Below are 12,136 nucleotides of genomic sequence, written 5' to 3' on the forward strand. Positions count from 1 at the left end.
TCAGGCCTTACATTTAATTCTTTAATTCATTTTGAGTTGATTTTTGTGAACAGTTTAAGACAGTGGTCTAATCTCACTCTTTGTCATATAAATATCCAATTTTCCTAACACCATTTAATGAAGACACTCTTTTCTCCATTGAGTATTCTAGGCTTGCTTGAATATTGTTGGCTTCTGTGTCAAATAGAAGTTGGCCATATATGTATGAGTTTGTATCTAAGCCCTTGATTCTCTTTCATTGGTCCAAGTGTGTGGTTTTATGCCAGTGCCATACTGTTTTGATTACTATAGCTTTATAATATGGTTTGAGGTAAAAAATTGTGATCCTCCAGCTTTACCCTTCTTTTGAGGATTGGTTTAGCTTTTGTGGTTCCAAATGAATTTTAGGATTATGTTTTATGTATGTGTAAAACATGCCATTGGAATCTTAAGAATTACATTGAATCTATAGATGGCATTGCCTTAGTGTGGACATTTTAATGTTAATAATTCTTCTAATCTATGAACACAGGATATCTTTCTATTTGTGTCTCTTCCAAATTTACTCCTAAGTACTTTATAGTTTGTGATGCTGTTGTAAGTGAGATTATTTTCTTCATTTCTTTTTCTGATAATTCATTGTTAGTATATAGAAACACCATTGATTTTTGTATGTTGATTTTGTATCCTGCATCTTTACTGAATTCATTCATTAAATTTAACAAGTTGTTATTTTTTTTTTTTGGTTGAGTCTTTAGGATTTTCTATACTTAAAATAATGTCATCTGCAAATAGACACACTTTTACTTCTTTCTTTCTTTCTTTCTTTCTTTCTTTCTTTCTTTCTGATTCTGGTGACTTTTATTTCTTTTCTTGCCTAATTGTTCTAGCTAACACTTCTAGTACTATACTGAATAGGAGTGGTAAGAGTGAGCACTTGTCTTATTTCTGATTATAGAGGAAAAGCTTTCAACCTTTCACTGTTAGAGTATGATGTTAAGTATTGAGTATTGTCATACATGGCCTTTATTATGTTGAGATTCTTTCCTTCTATACCTAAATTAGTGACAGCTTTTATCACGAATGGATGTTGAATTTTGTCATATGCTTTTTCTGCATCAATTGAGATGATCATGTGATTTTTATCTTTCATTCTATTAATGCAGTATGTCACATTTATTGATTTGCACATGTTGAAATACCTTTGCATCCTAGGGATGAATCCCACTTAATCATGCTATATTATCCTTTTAATGTGCTATTGAATTTGTTTGCTAGAATTTTGTTGAGAATTTTTGCATTTATATTCGTCAGGGACATTGGCCTATAGTTTTAATTTTTTTGTAGTATCTTTGTCTGGCTTTGGTATCAGGGTAAATGCTACCTTGTAAATGAGTTTGGCAGTGTTCCCTTCTCTTAAATTTTTTGGGAAGAATTTGAGAAGGATTGGTATTAATTCTTCATTAAATGGTAAAAATTCAGCAATAAAACCATTTGTCCTGGACTTTTGGGGAAGAAGATTTTGATTATTGACTCAATATCCTTACTTGTTTTTGGTCTCTTCAGATTTTCTGTTTCTTCATGATTCAATCTCAGTAGGTTGTATGTTTCTGGGAATAATTTATCCATTTCTTCTAGGTTGTCAGTTTTGGGGTCTCTGCTCAGGCACCATTATAACCAGATCTGTAGGATGGACTATGCAACTTCCCAGGTGTTCTGGTTAGGCTTCTTGGTCAGATAAGGCTGGAAGCTATATTCATCCCTGGTCAGGGCTTTGAATTTCCTTCCCAGCCCAGTCTCTGTATCATAGGCTCCTTTGCTGATAAGGCTTATTGGCTGGGTACCTGAGTCAGGCAGGAGTATCCATCAATATCCCTGGCCAGATAGTGCCACTAGCTCAGTTCTGCAGAGAGGCAGAGCCAATGAGTGGGCTCTTCACTCAGGCACTGCTGTAAGAGGGGCTGTAGGGTAATCTACACAGTCTCTGGGATGCTCTCAATAGGTTTTCTGGTCAGGCAGGACAGAGGACTATCTATACTCAGCAATAGGCAGGAGCCATGAATTTGCTTCCTCATCTGGATGGGGTGATAGAAGAGGCTCCAAGGCCAGAAAGGCTTATTGGCTGGGGACCCAACTCAAGCAGAATGGTTCCCTGGCCAGAGGGACCACCATCTTGGCTCTGCAGATGGGCAAAACCACTGTGTCAGATATCTACTCAGGCACTGCTGCTAGGAGAAACAATCTGCCAAGATCCAAGTGCTGGTTAATGTTTCCCTTCTCCATCTCATTCTGATCTCAAATGGTTAAGACCCACGGATACCTCCCCCCCCAATACCTATGGGACAGGACCCAAGTGGGCCTTCCAGGAAGCAACCCCCAACTCTGGAGGAGCTGGATGTCTACCTTGGGCTCTCTTTTTCCCACCAGAGAAACCATAGCTCTGGGAAGCCCTCTCAGTGCAGCACTATACTAGCCTGGGAGAGGGGCAGTGCAGCCAGAGCATAGCTGATTGTCTTACCCTTCTAATGTGGTCCTTCTCAGTCTCTGTGGTTCAGGGAGATTCATCAGCCTCACAACCATATCCTGGGATTTTCACAATGGTGTCTTGTCTGTGGATACTTGCAAGATGGTCTTTTTGTGAGGGGGACTGAAGTCAGGAAAAACTTATGTCACCGTCTTGATGACATCACTCTCTATATATTTCAATATAAATGTAATTTTGTAATAATAAAATTAATTATAATTTAAAGTTAAAGAAAATTAAAATAAAATGCAAATTGGTCCATATCATTCCTGAACTTATAACCACTCAATGATTCTATATAACCTAGTAGATAAAGGCTAAGCTTCTTAAAATTACTTACAAATCCCTTAATAATCTGAGTCCAACCTACCTCTCTTGTATGAACTTTCCTTTCCCAAATCCATACTTTATTCTTCTGCAGTGCTGAACCGACTATAGTTCTCCATGCACTGCATATGTATATGTTGTATATGTTGTACCCAGGTGTGGTTTTACTTTATATTTCTCAGCCCCTCTTCCATGTAGAAGACTCTTTCTATGCATTCCCCTTTCCTTTAGTTAAAATCTGATATTTTAACTTGTCCAGGCACTACATACTCTATGATGTATACATTTAACAGTCTAGTTTGAATTAGTGGTTCCTATATGAGCTATGGCACTCATGGCTCACAGCAGTACCTGAAGTGCTACCAGAGAGCTGATAAATACCAATGATCCAGAAACACTGGAAAAATAGATCAGCTTAAATCCTTGAAATTCACAGATTTAATATAAGTATGTATAAAATTATGATATTAATGGAATTTATGTGGAATTTTCCATCAACATATATCCTTTGTATATGTTTTTTGGAGCTCATGACATTGATTACATGTCTCAATTGTCCCTTCTCTTCATAGCTAATGGAAAAGTTGATCTGAATAAAGTGATGGATGGCGTGAAAGCTGTCACAGGTGATTGAGAAGTTAATGTAAACATAGGATCCTAATTTTTACAGTACTGTTTTTCTTCATGCCTTAATTGCTAGGCTAATTCTATCATTTTTACCTCCTATTTGTTTAAGGTTTTCATAGCCAGTAGCCCAGAAATTGGAGAATTTTCTGATGTATTCTTCACGAATACGCTTCATTTTCCTTATTTTAAGACAGCCAAAACGTACAATAAAGGGTGAAATGAATCTTTGGAAAAGACCCTGGTAATTACTTAAAGGAGAGGTGATACATTCTTCATGTCAATAGAATTATGAAGATAAGCCATCTGCAGCTTGAAAATTGGCAAAAGAGATCTATAATACCCACTTTGTGTCATTGTCATTTTGAGTATGTTAGTCCAAGCCTCCCAAGAAGCAAAAGCCGGGGCAGGGTTAAACATGCCAGGACATTATTAGGGGAAATGCCTGCGTAAGAGAAAATAAGGAGGATGCCTGAAAGGCTGGGAGGCTGTCAGACTGCAGGGCAAATCTGGCACCAGGTGAAGGAAAGAGGAAGAAATGTTTGGGCGGAAGCATCCTAGATTGTCATGCAGTCTGAGGAGGGCCTGGCAAAAGTGCTTTCAAGAATCCTCTGGTTAGAATCACCATTCTGTATCTTCCAGGAACAGGGCTCCCCTAGTATCTTGGCTGCACTTGTGATTGGCCAGTGCCAATGATACATATGGCATTAGTGCAAAAAAACACAGGTTAATTTCAAAGCAGAAGGTGGGGCCCTTGGTTAATTATGTTCTCCATAGTTGGAACTCCTGTGGATACATTCTCATGACCGCCGTTGAGAGTGCCATCTCTCTCTCTCTTGTTTTTTTATTAAGTATAATTTATTGTCAAATTGGTTTCCATACAACACCCAGTGCTCATCCCAACAGGTGCCCTCCTTGATGCCCATCACCCACTTTCCCCTCTCCCCTACCCCCGATCACCCCTCAGTATTGTTCTCAGTATTTAAGAGTGAGAGTGCCATCTCTTATTAGCCTTTAGAAAGCTGGGGCACCTGGGTGGCTCAATCGGTTAAGCGTCTGACTTCAGCTCAGGTCACGATCTCATGGTCCGTGAGTTCGAGCCCTGCGTCGGGCTCTGGGCTGATGGCTCAGAGCCTGGAGCCTGCTTCTGATTCTGTGTCTCCCTCTCTCTCTGCCCCTCCCCCATTTATGCTCTGTCTCTCTCTGTCTCAAAAATAAATAAACTTATTTTAAAAAAAGGCAATTATGTTTCCATAAATGACATTATCTCCATGTATTTGGGCAGAGCTCAGTGATCATTACTTTCCCCAGCTCATAATCCTATTGTTTTAGCATCATAATTTAGTTTAATTATTTGCAATAATTTGATTGTACTTAAATTCCATGTATGTCATTGTTTTGATCTTTTTGTTAAGGAGAAAATGTTGATGTCAGTAGCGTTAAAGCTGTTCTGGGAAACATGGGGATCGAGCTCAAAGGTAAAGAATGCTTGGAGCTGGTGAAAACTCTTCCTTTTAAGGGTAAGCATTTTAAATATTGATGTATTCAAAGAGTGGTTTTTTTTAAGTTTATTTATTCATATTGAGAAGGTGAGAGCATGTGTGAGTTGGGGAGGAGCAGAGAGAGAGGGAGAGCGAGAGAATCCCAAGCAGGCTCCGCACTGTCAGCACGGAGCTGGACTCGGAGCTTGATCTCACAACCCGTGAGATATGACCTGAGCCAAAACCAAGAGTTGGATGCTTAATTAACTGCGCCACCCAGCTGTCCCCAAAAAGAAGTTTTAGATTTCTGCGTCTGCGAGAAGCTCTAAAATTACCTCCATTTCCTAAGTTCTAGGATATAGAAAATCCATTTCAAAAAAAAAAAAAATGTTTTTTTAGAAAGTCCACTTATACCTGAAATGAATCCCTAGGTGGTTTTACTTTTAGATTAGGAAGCAGCATTTCCATTATGATGAGTCTTTTTATCAATAGGGAAAAACAAAAAAGGAAAAAACAAAGGTTAAACTGGGATTTGTGAAAGAAGAAAGGATTAATAATTGGAAGTGAATAAAGGCAGGATTGGGAAGAAGAACAGAGGTGTGCATGATGTGCTAAATTTCACCCAATTTTCTCTCAAATTTTATTAAAATAAGAGAAAACTCTCGAAAAGTCATTTTTCCTAATTTCTCTGTGATTTTCCACATTTCTCTGTGACTTAAATTCTGCCTTTTCTTACAGATGATGACAAGATCTTTCAAAACAGGTTGCTAGAAGTTGTGATGTCTCTAAAAGGTACATGAGCGGCATAATGAGAGTGTAGACCAATATGGGATCCTTGCTTTTATACTGTTTCCAAGGTATCAGTGGTTGCTGCTATACTGATCGTATATACTGATTGCAAATTTATGCTCCCACTGAAGATCAAGCTTCACGGTAGCTGCTGATCTTTTACTTTATATCTAGGAAGAAAGCCTTCTACTTTCTCAAGATTCTTCCAAACTTTTCAAGAGAAAAAATACCAGATTTCAAGTTTGCATAGCAAAATGTGACAGACAAGAATTAGTACTGATTCAGGGAATTTAATCAGCTGCAGATAAATACTAAACTGGGAATTCAGTCATCAAAACCTATTGTTTAGAAGTAAAAAATGTTTGCCTCCAGAACTAGAATTCACTTAGCATTTATTCAATGATATTTAAAACTTTGTATTTTGTAGTCTGATCCCCAAGACAAATCTCACGAGAAGTGACCTTCGTTCTAATGTCATAGTTGACTTTCTCTATAGGCATAATAAGGTCCTTAGTCTCTTGTTCTAAAATTGCTGTGGTTTTTTTTTCTCCACATTTTAGAACAAGGATTATTAACCTTACTACTAAGGGGGGTCTGTGAATAGGCTTTAGAGAATATATGCCCCCCCCTGAAATGATATGTAATCTTTGTGAACACTAGCATATAGCTCATGAAATTCACAACAGGGCATGTGTCTCTAAAAGGTTTATGAACCTCTTTTTTGAAGTTACATAATTTTCTTCATGGACTCTCTTTCCTTAGATGGGAAAGTCAATGTCAACGACTTGAACGCAATACTGGATAATATGGGAATCAAGCTCTCAGATAAGGAACTTGAGGCTCTGACTCAAAATCTCCCTGGTGATGGTGAGCAAGTTTCCAGATACCATAGTTCCATGTTGGGAGAGCTTGGACAATAAAGGTTGCGGGGAAAGGGCCCTTAGGAATGGTAATCTACACTGATAGTAAGAAGCTATAAATATGGGCAAAGCATGTAAAGAGCATATAAGCAGCCAGCTACCAAGTCACCGTGAAAACATTGCCCTTTGTATGAATGTCTTTTATGTTCTTTACCCATATTATGGTCACTAGAAGACAGTCTTCCACATTTTAAAAAGAAAAATGCAGGCCACTTAGATGACAGTACTTCTGAATTTCTTCCCATTACTAATGCATATAGCTTTGAAATAGTATAGAACTATAAGTAAAATTAATATTTTTGAAATGGCATGTTGTTATGTTTAGGCTTTTCTTTCTAGTATTAATGAAGCCAATGAAAACTGAATAAATTAATAGCCTAGAAAGATATTCTTCAGTAAATAGTTCTTAAGTAAGCATATATAAAGTACTTAAGATAATGCCTGGCACATAGTAAGTTAGGATTTATTATATTTACTCCGACATTGTCTTTCACAATATTTCATGAGTCTTTTATATCTCATTATGACTTTAATTTTCTTCTACAGTTGATAGGAGGACTTCTCCTAAAACACCGATGAAGGAACTGCAAACTTTTACAGGTAAATGAGAAGTTGATGTAAATCTAGGGTTTCAGTCCTTTATAATAGTTTTTTTCAGTGGTATTTCTGGTATCTTATAAATTCTGATGTTTTATTTTTAAATATATGAATCATGGATTGACATTAGGAAAGTTTCTACACTAGGATACAAGACTATATGTCAATTTTAAATCCTAAGTTTTCTGTTACTTGTGCAAGTAATATGCTTCGGGTCACAAATGTTTAAATGAAAAATATCTAGAAATGTATAGAAAATGGCATGGTGAAGCTTAGAAATGATCAAGATAATGTATTCCTGATATCATCAATAATTCTTACCAAAGCAAATGTTTTTGAAGAATAATTTATATAAGAATCTGCGTTATCTTAATTCACTCATCAGATTTTATTCTGAAAGTTGTTTTTTTCCAGCTTTAGGAAAAATGGTCTTCAATTTATAATAAATGTGGTATTTTATTACCATAAGATACCATAAGATACGCTCATAAAGATATGCTTTATTACCATAAGATATGCTCAAGGGTTCTGCAATTGAGAATATCTTCGCCTAACACCTCATCTTGAAATTAGGATATCATTAAACTTCATAGTACATATTTTACAACTTGATATAATACCAGAGTTCCGAAAGCTTATATGTCTATTGTTCCCTCTCTTAAAAGATGAGAAGGTTGATTCTAATAACCTGAAAATTTTCCTGGGAAGCCTGGGGATTGAGCTCACAGATCAGGAAAAAGAGAAGCTACTGAAAACACTGCCAATTGATGGTGAGATTGATAGAGGTGTCATGGAGGTCTTTTGTTGGTCTTTAGGTCTGTGCAAATATTTTCAACTTTGTTTCTATTTATTTTTCCCCAAAAGTATAAAAGAAAAAATATTAAATTGAGTTATAAGTATATAGCAACCTGTCACTGTCGCTTAGAATTTATATTGGAAGTTAAATAACCCTTTAGACAAGAGTTGACATTAACAGATAAACATATTGTTACCTATCAAGCTACTAATTTGTTCATATCATGAGAAGAGAAAAAAAAAGAAAGATTGGAGATCCATGAAAAAAAAATAAAGATGGGAAGCAGAAATTTAAAAGCAAAGGGAAGCTATACTCATGTTTGAGCAAGGAGACTTCCTCAGGTACTGGAATAAAGAGGTTTGTCACAAGGAGAGAGGTTTCTGTTTCCAACCTTCATTATATTAGATGAAATAAACTAAAAATTAGAGACAACTCTTCTTAAAATGTTATTTTTGAAATTGTTTATTTAAATTATTATTTATTTCACACCATTTTTGCGATTTCATGTTAATTTCCCCATTGCATGAATTATGGCTTTTCTTACAGCTGCTGGAAAGGTATATCACAACAGGTTGCTAAAGGGTGTGAAATCTCTCAATGGTGAGTAAGACCTAATTAAAAGTCATACTGTCTGACATTCCCCAACTTGACAATTTTATTCCAATTATGAATCCTGGCTCCTCACTTTGGTATCATTCCTTATTTATGATTCTTGCAGTCTACCCACATTTTAACTGATAACAGCGTATATTTTATCTTGTAGGAAGTTCCATATGGAACTTGCATTTTTTTTCAACTCTGTACACCCCTTCTCTATGCACGAAAAAATCACTTCACCTTAAACAAACAAACATAATAAATAAATAAATAGAAAGTTGATATGCATGCAGAATTTTGGCATAATACACTTTTTTTTCATGTTCCTACCTTCTATCTTTCCTAAGGGGGAAAGGTTCATGTCAATAACCTGGACAACACCCTTAAAAAATTGGGACTTGAGCTCACGGAAGAGGAACTTGCAAAGCTGTCAAAAAATCTACAAGTTGATGGTGAACACTACAGATGACCTCAGGCCGTTTTTTAATTTTTCCTTTATATCTGATATGTTTGAAAATAGATTTAATTGACAGATACATGTTAGAAAGCTTGGAGGAGAGCCCAATTTTATTTTTTTTACTGAAGTCTTTAATTTTAATTCCAATATAGTTAACATAGAAAATTATATTATTTCAGGTATATAATATATTAACAATTCTATATATATGTGATAAGTATACTCTTTAGTCCCCATCACCTGTTTCACCCATTCCCGCACCCACCTCCCCTCTGGTAACTACCAGTTTGTTCTCTATAGTTAAGAGTCTACTTCTTGGTTTGTCTCTCTCTTCTTTTTTTTTTCTTTGTTTACTCATTTTGTTTCTTAAATTTCACATATGAGTGAAATCATATAGTATTTGTCTTTAACATTTCTCTTAGCATTATACTCTTTAGCTCCATCCATGTTGTTGCAAATGGCAAGATTCCATTCTTTTTTAAGGCTGAATAATACTCCATCATACACACACACACACACACACACACACACACACACACATGTTCTACGTCTTTATCCATTCATCTATTGATGGACACTTGGAGGAGAGCCCAATTTTAAAGTCAGAATAAATCTTGGATCTTCATTACAATTAACCTAAAACAGCATCACCTCTCCGTAAATATACCAAAAACTGCAGAGGGTGCTGTCAGGACTCTAATAGTCTAAACAATAAGAAAGCAAAATAATAGGGATCTGAAAATCTATTTATAGAGAAGTCAACAAGCCATTCTTCTATCTATCCTCCTGTCTAATGAAATCTTCATTCGAAAACGTGTTCAAAGATTTTTATCATAGTGCATGAGACCTTCAAGCTCCATCTGCCTGTGTGGACATATCTTCTCTCATTTTTCTACTGTTCCAGCCATGTTGAGCTGCTTGTAGTTTTACCCACATAGCATGATGTCCCTGGACATTTTTCTCAACTTCTCCTCCATGTGAAGGCTCTTCCATCCTTCCATATTTCGTATCAACTGCTCTGATACATTAATGTAGTTCACACACATCTCCTGCAGGAAGCAATCTTAGAACATACCAAGCTGGATTAGTGGTCCCTTCCTCAGCTGTTTGTGGGTACATGAAGTAAAGTTACCAGAATACCTGGCCAACTCCAATAGTATCTTCAGCTATGGCTTATAATGGCATCCAAAATACTAGGAAGAGCACACTTTTCCTGACCCAGTTTCTAGTATACAAGAGACCTTTGTATTGATGGAGATCATCTTAACTCCCTGAGATCCAGGCATTTTCTAAATGGTCTCAGGTAAAATGAAGATGTAAGGAATTTTTAATGGAATTGTTTCCTTAAAATATATGTCTTAAATTTGTCTTCTGGGCTTCTGACATTATTTTCATTGTGCCTTTTCTTGTAGCTAATGGAATGGTTGGTCTGAAAGAGGTGATGGATGGAGTAAAAGCTACTACAGGTAAGAGAGAAATTATGAATCTAAAACATTTAGTATTTATAATAATTACATTTCATCATTATTCCTCAATTGCCATATTAGTTATGGCATTTATTTCTTGGTTCATTAAATTACTAGCAACTCATTTGTTTTCTGGTATATTTTTTATTTGTATATTTTGTTCTTCTCTTTTTTAGAATGGCCAAACTCTGTACTAGTGAAATAATATATGAAGTAAAATTTTGATAAAGACTACAGATAACTGACAAAAAATGAGACTAACAGATCTTACCTTATTTTATACATTTATTTGAATAAGTAATTTATAATATTCCAATTGAATAGCAGATACATAATGTAAATCTCACAGGGTTCAGAGTTGCCTTGCCATTGTCATTGTGACTGTGACTTCTTTTATTAGCACTTAGAGATCAAATTCTTTTTCTGTGAAAGTCATCGTCAGTATATTTGGAGAGGTCTCATTGGCCTATGCTCTTTATTCTGTACCGATTCAATCTATATAGCCATAGATTAATTTTCCCTGTTTGGAGTCATTAGATGATCCTTTAAATTCGTATATGTAATGATGTCTATTTTTTTAAGGAGGGGAGGTTGATGTCAAAGATGTGAAAGCTATTCTGAAAAACATGGGAATAGAGTTCACAGATAAGGAACGTTTGAAGCTGCTGAAAAATCTGCCTTTCAATGGTAGGCATTTATATACTGATGTGACCTTAAAGTGTTCTTTGAAGCTTTTAAAGATTTTTTAATTTAAATTCCAGTTAGTTAACATACAGTGTAATACTAGTTTCAGGTGTACAATTTGGTGATTCAACACATCCACACATCACCCTGTGCTCATCTCAAGTGCCCTCCTTCATCCCCATCACCCGTGTCACCCTTCCCTCACCATCTTCCCCTCTGGTGACCATCAGTTTGTTCCCTATAGTTAGGAGTCTGTTTCTTGGTTTGCCTTTCTTTTTTACCCCGTGTTTGTTTTGTCCCCTCTTAAGCTTTTTTTTTTTTTTTTTAGAAACTCAAACTATCCCCATTTGCTAAGATGCAACAGTAAATAAACAAGCAAATGCCAAACAAAATAATTTAAATGTTCACTTATTGTAGAGGGAAATTTCCATCTATGCAGTTTAACTCTCTGTTTTGGAATAATCATCCCCATGATGCTGACTCATGCCATCAAGGGGACTACATTTCTGAGGCTACCCTTACCTTTTTAGATACCTATAGGCAGTTGTGGGAAGCAACCAAGGGAAAGAAGTGGTGTTAGACCGGAAGGGGATAAAAGGTCAGAGGTGATATTTTCCAAAAAAGCTGTGCATGTTATAGAGTGCCTTGTATGCTAAATTTTAGATAGACTTACCATATTATAAACTTTCCCTAATTTTCTCTCAAACTTTATTTTAATGAGGGAAGTTTCTAGGGCAAATCATGAAAATCTCAGTTTTACTAGAGTTTTAGTGAATAGCCACATCATTTCTCTATGACCTTAATTGTGTTCTTTTTTATAGATGATAACAAGGTCTTTAAAAACAGGTTGCTAGATGGTGTGAAGTCCCTTAAAGGTGAGTGAGAAACATAATAA

Source organism: Panthera onca (genome assembly GCF_046562875.1).
Source record: "Panthera onca isolate mPanOnc1 chromosome E1 unlocalized genomic scaffold, mPanOnc1 haplotype 2 h2.Chr16_ul_7, whole genome shotgun sequence".
Lineage (NCBI taxonomy): Eukaryota > Metazoa > Chordata > Mammalia > Carnivora > Felidae > Panthera > Panthera onca.